This window comes from Corvus moneduloides, chromosome 4 (genome assembly GCF_009650955.1).
Source record: "Corvus moneduloides isolate bCorMon1 chromosome 4, bCorMon1.pri, whole genome shotgun sequence".
Taxonomy (NCBI): Eukaryota; Metazoa; Chordata; class Aves; order Passeriformes; family Corvidae; genus Corvus; species Corvus moneduloides.
In genome coordinates, this window is record NC_045479.1 from 17,536,820 (window position 1) to 17,551,335 (window position 14,516).

Below are 14,516 nucleotides of genomic sequence, written 5' to 3' on the forward strand. Positions count from 1 at the left end.
GAAAAACAATGGTTTGATTTGACTGCATTTACAGCAATTAATGCCTTACTATTAGTGCACTAATTATACATAAATTCTCTTAATGTATTAATTACACTTATTTATAATTAATATCAGCACTGTGTAACAAACACTGCTATAATATTCTTAATTCCTTCAAAGGATGAGAAACTTCACCAAACTAAACTTTATCAAAACAGAGTGAGAGAAAATTCAGACTCCAGGGTTACAGCACTGTTCGGTTAAAATGATTCTTCTGCATATCTGTGGAATGGCATCATGCATGATCATATGATCATTGCAAATAGCAAAATATCAATTGGCTGGAACAAATTTTGCCATGAGGAGGACATTGTGGATGTCATTTTGTTTAAATTTAAAACTCTGCTACTCATCTGTCTCCTGCAGCTCTAGTGGCATTAAACATATCCAAGAAGTGGGAGGATTTATTTCTAAACTCCACACTGACTGGATAAAAGAAAGGCAATGACACATCCGTGCCTTGGAGCAGGCTGATAACAACATCCTGCAAACACAGCATTCCCTGCAGTCCATCAGGCCTAGAATGGCTTTCAAATTTCTCCAGGTACCAGTGGACAAAATCATGTTCACCCACAGTCCAAAGAGCAGTCCTGCTCCTACTTACAGAACCATTTAGGTTGGAAAAGACCCGTAAGATCTTCAAATTAAACTGTTAATCAAGTGTGGCAGAAAAGCTGATGTGTACCAAAGTCAATCACAACCCTCGTGGCTCTCCCACCTCTGCAGGGCATTAACTACGTGAGCATCCAGACAGGTCCTCTTGCAATTCCCACCTGGTGCACCTGCCTTAGGATAAACCACATTGCCTGTCAGGGATGGCAGGAGACAGAGGGTGCTGGTGGAGGGAGGATGCACATGCAGACCAAAGACCTGACAAGATCATGTTCTGTCACCATCACATCAAGGACTGCCAAGGCCACCACTAAACCATGTCCATAAGTGCAATGTTTACAGATCTTGTAATTACCCCCAGCATTCTGACCCAATCACTTTCCCTGAGCAGCCTGTTCCAGTACTTAGCAATCCTTTTGGTGAAGAAATTTTTTCCTAATATCTAATTTAAACCCCTCCCGGTGCAACTTGAGGCCATTTCTTCTTATCCTAACAATCTTCAGTTGGGAGATGAGCCTGACCCTCACCTGGCTACAACCTCCTTTCAGGTAGTTCTGGAAAGCAATAAGGTCTCCTCTGAGCCTCCTTTTTTTCAGGTCTGCACTCTCTGAAGCAGGGGGCTGTTGCCCATTCCACATCACCCAATTACCTCGTGGCTGGATGAGTAGTATTATAAAGATACCAAACCCAAATTGCTCTTGACATATTAGTTCAAAGAAAAAAATAAAGAAGGGGTGGATCTGGGGCATGTTGGGCTGGATGGAATTTTTTTTTCCCAGTTATAACCTTTCCTATTGTGTTGTCACTTTCTATATACAGTTTAAGAAGCCAACAGCAGTGATTCTACATGACAATGCCTCAAGGCAGGGTTTTTGATGGAGAAGCTGCACAGTCCTTTTCAAGCTCATCAAGAGGCCAAGAGCTGGTTTTAAAGCCTAACTGATCACTTAGAAGAAGCATCTGCCAGTTATATGTATCTCTTTGAGAGGCCATCTGTCAGATCCAAAATGCCAAATTTCCTTCCAGACCCAAAAGGGGCACCAGCTAACCGACAAAAGAAAACTTGTGCTAACAGGGTGTGGGGCTGTGATCAGTTTAAGCTCATCAGTCCCACAGCTGCTGTTCCCAGGTCCTGACCCTCCCTTGGGCCAGTGCTACCTTTCACATCACTAGCCAGATCAAGGGCAGCAAGTCACTCCAGAAAACAAACAAAGAAGACAGTTTTAATGGTGTTCATACTCCCCGACTTTGCTGACAGTTTGGACACACAGGCACTGGTGCTAGCAGGAGGTAGGGAACAGGAAAACATGTCATTTCTAATTTGAATATGCTTACTGCTCAGCTACAACTGTATGATCTGTTCCAAGTTCCAGAGGTGGAAACCCAGCCCCACTGATGTAAATTGTAAAATTAATATAGCCTTCAGCAGGACTAGGATTTCACTGTATGCACTGAAACATTGAGGAGCTGGGAGCAGAAAAGTGAATGCCTGAAGGAGGAAAGGAGGAAAGAGAAAAAGCCACCAAAGTGCCCAAATAAGAGGGGTGAGCTCTACTATTTTAGGCTCCATTATGCTTGGTTGGTATGGAAAGACATGTCCCTGTTTGTTGGCTCTTTGCTTTCACAGCTTTCTTCTGTCTTTCCTTACCTTTTGCTGTCAGGATGGTTTCAGAGCTCGCTGTGCTAACCTGTCCCCAGTCACCACAGTAACTGGGCAGTGGCTCCACTGTCCCATGTTTCAGGCACACAGCTATGCTCCTTGTAAGCTTTCCATTCCCCATGGTGACTGCCTCTCCTCCTCAGGACTTGGAGCTATTTTAATTACACTTCGCTGCTGGCTCGGTCCTACCTTCCCTTTTTTCCTCACATCAGTAATCGAGCCATGCTGCTGAGGGATGCACATGCCAGATGGGGGCTCTCAGCTCAGCCTCCCCATCCTGCACTTCCTTACAACACTACTCACACTCTGCTTTTTCCACTTTGCACACCAAGCCAACCTTTGGTCTTGTGAACACCAGACAGGCACTGCAACATCCATGCCTGTGAGCAAGTGCCTCTGCTCTCCCCTGCTCTGGGCAGGCTGTGCTGCAGGACTGGGTGAGAGCACAGAAAGATGAGGGAGTTCATATGCAGAACCAGGGCTGAGCAGCAGTACCAATAAATCTGGTCCTTGGGACTGTGCAGCTAAATTAGCAGGGGTTTAAATTAATCAGACATGTAACTAATCCTGATCCTCAGCTTACCAAAGATCATAAAAGTAATAAAAAATGGATCTCAAAGGTGCCCCTGGGCAACATTCAGTAGTCCATTTATCTTTCCCAGGATAAGAGCAACTATATCATTCCTGGTATCCATCTGATCTCTTGTTAAAGACTTCCAACAACCCCATCACCCTTCTCAGAAACTTGCTTCCTGGCTTTACTTTTGCTTTTGCCAGAGATCTATTTTGAATGTCAAATCTGAAACAGTCTTTCACACTGAAAGAAGAAAACAGCATTTCTTCTCCTACCCACAGAAGGCAGGAAAAGAAATGCATCTGTTCCTCTCTGCAGGAGATTTCCATTTGCCCACTCTACTCATCTTCAGCCATCTCTCTCTCTCCTACAACCAGAAGAGCAGGTAAGAAATGAGGATTCCAGATAGTTCCCACCACAGAGCAAAGTCTTTAGATGCCCTTGCATGACATACAGGGAGATGGGCAATGAGAAACAACAAAAAGTAGATACTGGCAGGGAAAAAGAATAGGAGACCCCCAAGTAACACAGTATTCCTTCGCTGTTCCTCACACTGGATTGGGAGGGGAGAAATACATTGAGAGAAAGAAGAAACCTTTAATACTTTCTAGAAAGTGGAGTGAATAAGTGGCTAAAGGAGATAAAAAAAACTCTTCACAGGTACAAATCTATTTCAAGGGGTCATCTGCTGGTACATTCTTTATTGTGCTGCAGAGGAGCTGTGAGAGCTCAACATCAAAGGGCTCCATAAGCCCATGCTCATAGCAGAGCTTCCCTCAACAAAATTATTCCTGCAGATTGCCAGCTGCAGAGGTGTTTTAAAAGCTCTGTGAATCTACACCCACCACCCTCCCAATGACAACAGGCTCTTTCAAGTTCCCCTTGAAAAATATCAATACAGTATAAAAGCTGCTATGAAAAGAGGAACAAGAAAGTTAAACTTCAGTAATTATTCTTCTCCAGATGGGCAGAGGCATGGCATCTTTAAACAAACACATCTGAGCCACAAAATTTAAATATAATTATGTGGCCAAATCTGTCATTATTAAGGGAGAGTACTTCCTCAAAGTCAGGAGCAACTGCAGTAATTAAAATCCATGTAACATTACCCATCTGCTGCAAAAAGCAGCACAGCATTCTGCAGCTTATTTGACCTTGTGTGCAGAGCACCCACCCACCCCCACTAATTCTTCTGTGGCATGAGCAGAAACATCAATTCAGAAACAGCAGTTGATTAATATTAAAAAGATGAACATGGCTTGATGACTAATGACTTTTTCTCATCAAAGCCTTAGGGTTTTTATTTTAGAGCATATATTTGAGTAACCTAGGTGGCAAATATAGTCAAAGGTAAGTACCTCATCTGTCTGTAAACCACAGCTTTTAGGACCGAATTTTACACATAACTGTTACTCATTGCAGCACACATGGTGATTCATGAATACAAATGCCCACATAAAAGATTTTATAAAGTAAATTGCACTGAAGGTTACTTGAATTTATTGATATGGACAGTGAAAATACCTGTACCCAGGTAGTGTGGCTGTAACAATGTAGTACTCTTCACTGTTCAATATAAACTGATTTGAAACCTGACCTTGGCTGTTTATAATCTGCCCTTCCATTTAAATTTTAATACAGACTGTAAATTTCACACATTTACATGGTGTGTGTATATATATATATATATATAACAGTCAGCAGAAGTAATTTTCACATTGACAGTTTTCTTACCTTTTCCTTAAAAGGCTGAGCAAACAAGATTCTTACTGCTCAGCATGCAGGACAGAAATACAGATGTAATACATGCCATAAGAACACAGTGCACGGACTGACTATTAATGCTGCAGTTCTCACAGAGATTATTGTAGCATGTTGCCTATAGCTGCACAGCCTTAGAATTAAATTATTCCTTTGGGAATTGAATAAACACCGAGTATCATTAACTGCCTGCAATGTACCAAAATGGAAAAAAAATGCCATAAAATTCTGTATTTGCTCAGGGAGTAAAGTATCAAGCAAGTTATGGGATTGTTTAGATATGGGTATTAAAGTTATATTTAAATCTATTTTTTTCTACTCTCTTGCGTTCCCCCTTAAAACCACTGCTTGTTTTCCTTTCACCATTTGTTTCTGCTAGACTTTCAGCCAGCTCACCCTGGGTGTTGGTCTGATAGCAGAAGCCTTCTGCTTAAACAGATTATTGATATATTACTAAGATACAGATAAAAGACCTAACTGGGAACAGCCACAAAAAAGCCCTGCAAACAGCCCTTCAGTAACCTGAAGACAAATCCACTAAAGCACTGATAATTTTCTATAAACACCTTGTGGCATGAGGAGGACAGTATGTCATGGCAAATATCAAGTAATCTTGATGATCATTACAGCACACATGAGCAAAGGGACTCAGCAGCTCTGGGGGCTCAGCTACAGCAAGAAAAGGAAGGAGTTTGCTTGTCCTTGCTGAAGCTGTGCTCAAGGACCTTGATAAATGAAGAACTATTTTCTTTCCAGATTTATGGAAATCTAGAAAAACACATTCATGTGAGAAGTAGAGGGGAAAATGTTGATTTTCAAAGACATGTTCACCTAAGCCTCATCTATGTCAGTATCAGTGTTTCCAAATTCTGAACTCAGCCTTCTCTCAAGCCTTCAAGCCTGCCAGTGACAGCTGGGTGAAATGGGGGTGCCAGACTGGCCCCGCTGTTGGCCCTGGCAGGCTTAGTGGCCTGGGGAGACGAGAGCAGTGTGACAGCTTCCCCGTCCAGCCTTCAGCCATGCCCCCAAGGTGCAAGGCAGGGAGGTGCTGGACTATAAATCTCCAGGTACTGTTAAGAAACTTCCTTGGCAGTGAAGGATTGCAGTCCAAAGTCTTCATTGTTCCCTCTGCTTCCTATCCTCCCAGCAGACCACTGCTGATTGATAGCTGAAGCTCCTTTTGGTTTTGCCTAACTTATTTTTTATATAAAATACAGCAAAACTTCAGAGGGTGGCTCCAAATTCATCACAGTGTTCTTAAATTTTCTCTGAGTTTTTAGAGCATTCAACCATGACCTTGACATGCCATCATTACTAATGAAATTCAGTATCAGTTTCAGCAAATAATTATTTAAATGCAAGTTTTTCACTCCTAATTCTGTTGTATGCCCAGTGGCCTGATACAGCACAACTGAACTCAGTTGTACACTGCAAAACGTGCAGCAGAATAATCAATCTAATAAAATAACAGCCAACCTCAGGGAGAAAAAAACAACATCACACTTGAACTGAGTCAGAATTCAGACAAGCAACAGGAATAAAATGAAGTTTGTGAACTCCCCTTCATTAACTCATCAATATATTCTATGTCATACCTACACAGCTGTGGACTATTGTCAGGTTTTTCATCACTGAAATACTGCTGCCAGTGTCTACAGGGAAAACAATCCAGGCTGCAACAATTCCTTGGGCTCTTAATTATTATACTGAGGGTGAGTTTATCCAGAATATCAATCAGAGAATCGACTTGGCATCTTCCTCATCCTGTGTGCCTCCCTACAAATATATATATATATACATATGTATGGGTCATGGGATACACAGCACACCTACACCAGGCTCTCTGTGCAGGGTAATGTAGGACATTGCCAAATACAAGGGCAGAATGGGAAAAATCCCCCTAAACAGAACTTCTGGTGTAATCACAACCTTTGGCAGTGCATTACCCCTTGTTTAATAGTCTCTGCCTTTGATCACATTGAAACTTCCATAACATAGGTACATCTTGTGAAAGACAGAAATAAGGAGAAAAAACTAAACCTGCAGCCACATCTGTCTGTTCTTTGCCCTCGTCCTCCCTCAGTTAATTGAGACTCCTTAAGATCAAGTGACCAATCTGCCCCAGTACATGAAATCAAAGTGCTACCCAGTTTCATGTTCCAGAGTAGGGTGGCCATTGCTTTGCAGCAGTTTGGTGTCTGCCACAGGAGCGCTGTAGCTGCAGCTGAGCTGTTTTAGGAAAAGAAAATCCCTATTACAAATCACAGACATTGTGCACCCTGGGAGGTACCATGTCAAAATCCCTGGGTTTCCATAAAGTATGAGATTCTTTCTATGTGCAGTTCAAAGCTTCAAGTTTAAGCTAAAAATCGATTTCTGGCCTTGGTCCTCAGAAAGTAGGAACCATCACTTTCCCTGTGGACCTTTCAAGCTATCATCACTAAATGGGAAGCTTTTGAAGACAGCTCTCACATAGCAACCAAAGGACAAGATGGGAGCCTTTGAATCCTAAATGATTTCCCCCCACACTCTTGAGTCCCTCAGAGATGATGTTAGCTGCGTTTCAGGAGCATCCAGACAGAATGCAGATGTGCTCTTGGGTATTAGCCCACACACTACAGTATCACAACCCCTTCTACCAGTACCCTTTTTTTGTAAATAAATGCAGCATAAAGCCTAAACATTTTCCTCAGTCCATCCCCTTAAGGGACTGGAGTGCTGTACCACTGTTCTGACAGGCTCCTGTTTGACCCTGCCCAATCTGCTGTTGTATTTAGAAACTGCTTTTACTCAGTACGCTACATATTTCAGAGTAGGCCTGCTAGTTTCCTAACAGAGAAGGCAGATTTCAAGCAAAACTAAACATCCCATCCCAAACAGACTTTCATTTTCTTTTTTTCTCATTCTCTTAGGGAAGTGTTTGGGTGACCCAGAGAAATTCCAGTACATCTTTTCTTAAATCTAAACGTTGTACTGAAAGCTTTTCCTGCCCTGATTTGTTCTAAATTCAGCAATAAAAACATCCCACCATTCCTAACATCACTACCAATTCCATTTTTGCTCTCTCTACCATTTCTGGTCTTTTTTCTTCCCACTAAAGACTGTCAAAATGTTTTGTTCTTTTGCCCCTCCAACCTTTACTTCTTATTCAACTTTTTCTCAACTGAGGCATCAGTGTGCTGAACTCGCATCAAATACTAATTTCTCCCCAATATCCACCATTTGGGTTAATGAAACAAGGGGTTAATGAAAAACATACAAATAATGTTTAATAGCTAAATTCAAATTTGCAAGAAAATAAAAAAGATTGCTAATCTTGCAGGCTGATCCCTTGCCAAACCTGATCAATAAAATGCATTCGTATCTCAACCTTGACAAATGTTTTAAGCTATTTATTTGCTAAAAAGGAAGAAAATATTACACCCCAGTAACAAAAACCAGAAACAGACCAACAGCAGCAGTCTCTGTCACTGTGTTGGCTGTCTCTTGGACAGAGACAAACCAGTCTCAAATAGTATTAGTAAGCCTCAGGATATCTTATGGCAATCAAATTCCTTTTTTTTTTTTTAACTAAAATTTCCTCCCAAATTCTCCCTTCATTTTAAGATCATAGGTGAGAATGCATATTTTAACCTATACCAGCTAGTGTGTGTTAATCAACCCACATTAAAAGCATACAGCAGAAACCATCAATCATAATATCAAATATAAGACATATGATAGATCTCCTATCATAGATATTATAATAGGTCTTTTTTTCCTGTTGACAAGGCCCTGAATGTTTGCTTGAGATGAAGGGTAATAAATCAAAACCAGTCAGAACTTGACGAATCACAAACAAATCTTATTTTTCCCCTACAACAGAAGTCCCTTCACACGTTTCACTTAGGTGTAATAGACAGTGGTAAGAGATACCCCATGCCATCATCCCTTTTCTTTTATAAAGAAATCCTAAGTCTGACCCAAATCCAGGACAATCAGGGGAAGAATTCAGATAGGAAACTCACACACACTGTCAGTTTGGTGAGATGTGAATGGGATGTTTCTGCTAAGTGCAAGACTGGAAGGGATGGGTAAGAGGGCAGCAGGTCCCACAGCCTACACCAGCCTACAGCACAGCTGTTTTCTTGCACTGGCCCTGGGGTGAAGCACCAATTCTCTGCCAGGCTCTGCACAAAGCCTGAGGGCTCCCCTTCTCCCAGCCCTAGGATTTGGCTCAGAGACGGCCCCACTTGTGCCAGCACCAGGTATTTCATCACCCCAACACCGGTGCTGAGTGTGAATCGAGCTGATAAGGACAGTCAAGGCTCAGAACAAAGCTCAGCACAGCTCTTTGAAAACACCGAAATGCCACAGTACTTGTTTCAGACAGGAACTCTTCTTTGTTTTCCAAGGTGAAAGGGGACTGTTTTATATAAGGCAGTTTCCATTAGTATGGGCTTTCACAGGAGAACAAAAGCCAACGATGGAATTTTTCCTGCCTAGAATCTCAATTAGAAACTTGGATTTAGCATTGGTACACAGCTTTGGAAGTAAATGGGGAATGAGACAGAAGAGTTTATGGAGAAGGGATTTCTCAAAGTGAAAAAACCTTTCTTTACAGAGAAAGACAGTTGTAATACCCTATAATTGAATAACAAACCAAAAAGGATGGGAGGTTCTTTAAATACTCCATCAGGGAAAGTGCTGAGTGTTGCTAGTGATTTCCATGTTTGAGCGCACAAAATGCGTGTGAAAGGGAGTTGCTACATGACAGAGTCTGGGTCTTCTTTTGCAATATATAAAGAAGAATCAAACAGATGCATATTAGATCTGTCAAAAGCTCTTCAATATCAGGAGCACTGGAAAAAAAGATTACAATTTTTGAACCTTGGGTAGGGAAAACAATACACTTCAGTTAGGGGTACAAGAATTCCAGGAATTTCTGAGCTTTAGGATGCAACACAAACTTCCTCCATCATCTCACACAGATCAGCAAGTGTCAAAGAAACTAAAAAATGCAAGAGGGCAGCCAGTTACTAAAAATGGGGATCTGAGCCTCAGTGCCTCAACATCCCATTAAGGGAAAAAAAAAAAAATCTCATGATAACAAATCTGTACAAATTATCCACCTTGAATTAGAGCACATTTAAAACAGTACAGATTTTCTATTAGCATTCAAAACAATGTATGCATTTATATAGGGAGGTAGGAAATTAGCAAAACATGTCTTGGTTAAAAAAATAATGTTACTGCAAGCAGAATTTATTTCCACAGTATTTTATCCCTCATATGAATGAGATAAATGTGTGCTATAGGAACAGGCTGGTTAAATTGCCTCACCAAGTAGGCAGGGAGCTGAACAGATGGCAGCACCAGGCATCACTGGTCCTCGCTTATCGAGATAATCTTTATCATTTCCATAAGATTAGAAAATTACTCACCTATGAAATACAACATTTTGAGGGTGAGGTAGAAAGTATTTTTCTGTTTCCTGTGGAATCAAATATTATGGACTGCCCACCATGGTAATGTTAGTGGTTCTAAAAGGAAATCCCATACAGAGAGCTCATTTCTGCTAATTTGTGGGCTTTCTTTTTTGAAAGAGCACTATTCAGAATGAATGCGAGCTATACGCAGTCTGCTGTAGCTACCTTGGGTTTGGTTTCTTTGTAGGCAGGGTGTTCTTTTGGAGAAGATTCTCTTGAACTGCAAACACACCTTCATCTTACCCCTAAAAAAGACAAGCTTAGAGCACACTTAGTGTGCCCAGCCAAAACATGTGCGACAGCATTTATAGGGAGCCAGTCTCTTACTCACAGAAGGCAAACCATGGCTGGTTTTGGGCACTTTTTTAATTTATAAAATTGTGCCTCTCTCCAACCAAAGCACTTTTTCCCACTGTGTGTTTCACACAAAGCTTACTTCTTCCTGCCTGTTTATCCCATCCTGCCATATGTTCCAAAGGAGAAAGGTTTTAATTACAGCAGTTACTGAAGCACTTCCCTGCCTACAGAGCACAGCAGAGACTTTTCAGAAAAAAAAGAATTGGTTTCATCACTATTATCATTAACAGCTAAAAACTCCATTCGTGAGCTCTAAGTGAAGTGTTGCACACAGAGGACAAGAAAATTCATTCACTTCTACAGAAAAGAGAAGCACTGAGGGTTTGTCTGGTTGTTTTTTCCTCTGACTTAGCATGCCATCATGCAAATGGTTAAACAGCAACACATAGCAATTTTCAAACAATGAGGCAAATATATACTAGATATAGTTCAGCTGATGTAAAAAGAGGGGAGGGGAGAAAGCACAAGCACTTAAGGTCTTGAAAGCTTATCCCTCACATGAACATTAGAAAAGAAGAAATCAAATAAGACCACAGACTGGAGCAGAGCTTCTCGAGTCAGGACCGGCACCAACTAAGAGGCTTCTTGTAGCCTGCTGGCCATACCTTAGAGGGAAAATAAAGCCTTCTGGGATAACTCTCGCAATGTAAGAAGGTTGGAAATGTTTTCTGTGCTGCAGAACTTTGGTCCAATGCAAACCTTGCGTTCATTTTTTGACAATAACTGTGAGGTTTAATGTCCTTGAATCAGGAAAAGTGCACAAAGCTGAGGGATGATGATTTTTTTTCTATAACAGCACAGTGCTGGAGGGCATAACTACTGCATTCTCTGAATAAGGAGTTTCTTAACTAAGTTGAAGATGCAGTATATGCCCGAGTTTGCCTTCAGGCTATTTTTACACCGAGAATAGTTGAAATGCATGTATCTAGTCTGAGTAAGGCACAAAATTATTAAAAGCATAAGGCTGTAAAATATACTGAAAGTCAATAATGCACAGGTAAGGAAAGGAAGACAGTCCTCCTGGGAGGGGATGCACAGAAAAGATGTTTGAGTCCACAAGACATGCCTATAGTTCTCCCTTTACTCAGAAACAACAGCAAAAGCCATTTCCTGGCTGAAAAAAAGACCTGGAATCAGCTTTGAATGATTTTTTTTTTTCATTAGCTCCTCTTAAAACACCAACTCCGATCCTACTTACCTTACACAGCAGCAATCTTGACAAACAAACAAAAGCCTAGCATCCCATCAATCCAGAGACAAGGCCCAGATGCAACCTCTTAGTGGTCATTATCTTAATCAGCAAAGATGCTCTATTAGTGGTTTTGGTTTTCTTTCACATCCATGTCCCCTCAGAACCTGACTGCTGTTCTGCTTATCCAGTCCCAGAAAAGTCATGCTGGAACTACAGGAAATTCATCCATCTCCTCTGGGAGAAAAATCCTCTTTGAATAAGCCCCAAGTGCTCCCAGCCAGCTACTCAACAGCACAAGAAGCCTCTGCTAGGACCACATTTCTTGCAGTCAGTGCCCTCTGAAAGCCCAGCCATGCACGAGGGAGCTCTGCACACCCAGACACATCTCCATCATCACAGTTAAGCCTCCCAGGACAACATCATCTCAAATCTGGCTGCATTTAAGAGAAGGGGTGGAACGTGGCTTGGACTGTGTGACAAAGATATGTGATGAATAATTTGCTTTAAAGGAAGTTTGAGGCCTCTTTTGAGAAAAATTAAGTAGGTAAATATAGAAAAACGTTCACCTTGGGAAAACGATCTCAGCTATTAAAAGAATTTGCTTATTCTTTATCTAGCTACAAAAGTTATTTAAATAAATGACATTTTTATCTTTCAGCAAAGCTTCTCACTCCAAGGTAAGTGAAAATTCTGGATACTGGTACTGCAATGGACTTGCTGTTCAGCTGGCCAACTTCATGAACACCACACACATCAGTAGGAGCTGCAGCATGGGAGGAAAGGGGAGGGTGAGAGACACTTCATATTACAGGTGCACTTTGCCGAAGAGTCAGATTAGTGCTTCAGTGCTTATTGGTATTTTCTAAATAGACTGTAGGAAAATGATAAATAATTTTTTTTTTAATCTTCTGGAGAACAAGAAAGTGCTTCCTAAAACCGAAATCAATATGTCTATTTCATATACAACCTCTCTCACACCAAAATCAAAGTGTCTACTTCATATACAATTTCTCTCAGACCAAATTAACTTCCCCCCCCCTCCTTGGTTGAGCAATAATAGGCTATCAAGGCTGTGCAATAAAACCCCACATGATAAATTGAAAATTACAGCAAGAAAAAAAAATCCCAATCTAGCTGGAGAATATCCGAGCTTGTGGTCATGTGGTCCTGGGAGAGGGGCCCTGGGGGGAAACACGGGGTTTCCCTGCCCCTGGTCAGCCTCGTTCCCCATTGGATGTTTTGTGTTCCCCTGCGCGGGCAGAAGGACCCTCGGGTCCCCTGATTGAGGAGTTCCTCGGCAGATCCCGGCCATGCGGCTGGAGAAATAAACATCTCTGAAACATCTAGCAAGAATCAGTCCATAGATATTTCTTTTCCACGGGCCTCGTTGTCTGATACACGTGTTGCAGGATCCCCACTGTAACGCTAGCTGAAAACACAAATTCCATCTCTGTATTTGTTGGGAAGGATGAAAGTTTGGTAAGAAAGTTTCACAGGTATGTAGGCTTGGCAGAAAGAGCTCTGAATGTAGAAACTGGGGATGAGGTAGAAATGAAAGCAAGTTTTGGTATAGAGTAAAAGATGTTTTGCTGAAACACTGATCGCTGAGTAACTGAGAAGGCAAAGGTTGGAGAGGAGCTGGAAGGAGATTTTTAGGAGTAGGACAAAGGTATGTGACTACAAACAAAGACATGTTTTTCACCAAGTAAATAAGTCTCAAGAGGAGCATAAGCAAATAGAAAACATGTCTTTACCAAAAAGAGAGATATGGCAGGCAAACAAGAAATGTTGATGTAGCAAGAAGAAGAAGAGAGGTCTGAGAATATTCTACTGTAAGCTTAAATTGTAACTTACTTACTCTTGTGATTGGATAATAAAGAGTATATTATGGTGATGGTGGTAGCTATGATAGGCTATAGGCAAATGTAAAGGTATTGTGTATGGTGCTTATTGGTTGTTATGTGTTAAGATACTCTGCAAAGAAAAGTATATAATGCTTTGTAACTTGAACAGAAAGTGGCTCCAGGTGTGCCTACAGCTGGAGCTGGCAGCTGTAGGGCTGGCTCTGGATACCCACTCCCTGAAATGCTGTAACTTCGCCTATGCAAGAAACAGCTTTCAAGAGAGCCGCCTGAAGTGCAGATAGCCTTTGTGAAACTTTCTCCTATATGCATTTATGAGAGAAAGCAGCAATAAATCATGTTTAGAAGTTAACCCCAATCATGCTGAAATAATGAAAGTCTCTAATGGATTACAGACAGGACACGGAAAGAGAAAGCCAGAAGAGGAGAAGGCACATGGCTCCTCACCCCAACAGACCCTGAATTATGTGCTTCAGTGGAGGAAGTGACTTGTGTGTATTTTACTTTACTGCTGCTTTCACAACCCATTTTACCATCCCATTGAATGACAACTTTATAGGCCCTGCACTGTTTTTCAGCTCAGCACCAGATTTAAAAATAACTCGACCTTCTGGACCTTGGATGGAAATGATGCTTAGAGCTGCCTCCACTATTACAAGGTACAACTAAGAGAAGTAATTGCCTTATAAAACTCAGCATTAAAAACCCATGTTAAAGAAAAATGCTTAAACACATGTAACAAAAGCTAACTGTGGTTTTAGGTTTCGGTAATAAGACAAGTATTGCAAGATGGTGTAGCTTATAACACATGTAGCTTATATATTTTGCTGTAGCGTTGGACAGAAGAGAAATAGCCATGGTAAATTTCCTTAATCAGGAGCATGTAATAAAGAAGAAACCAGCCTATTCTGTTTTTAATGTCTTGGACTTGCTTACAACCCTTGAGGAAGAGGTCAGTGCAATATGATATGAGAAACAGAATGATAAA

The 14,516-nt window shown here is 41.3% G+C and overlaps 1 protein-coding gene across 8 annotated transcripts in view; it reads right to left on the bottom strand.

Moving 5' to 3' along the window:
- BICD1 (BICD cargo adaptor 1) overlaps window positions 1-14,516 on the bottom strand; it is a 169,714-nt gene that overhangs the window by 56,679 nt on the left and 98,519 nt on the right. The gene's annotated exons all lie outside the window — the stretch shown is intronic.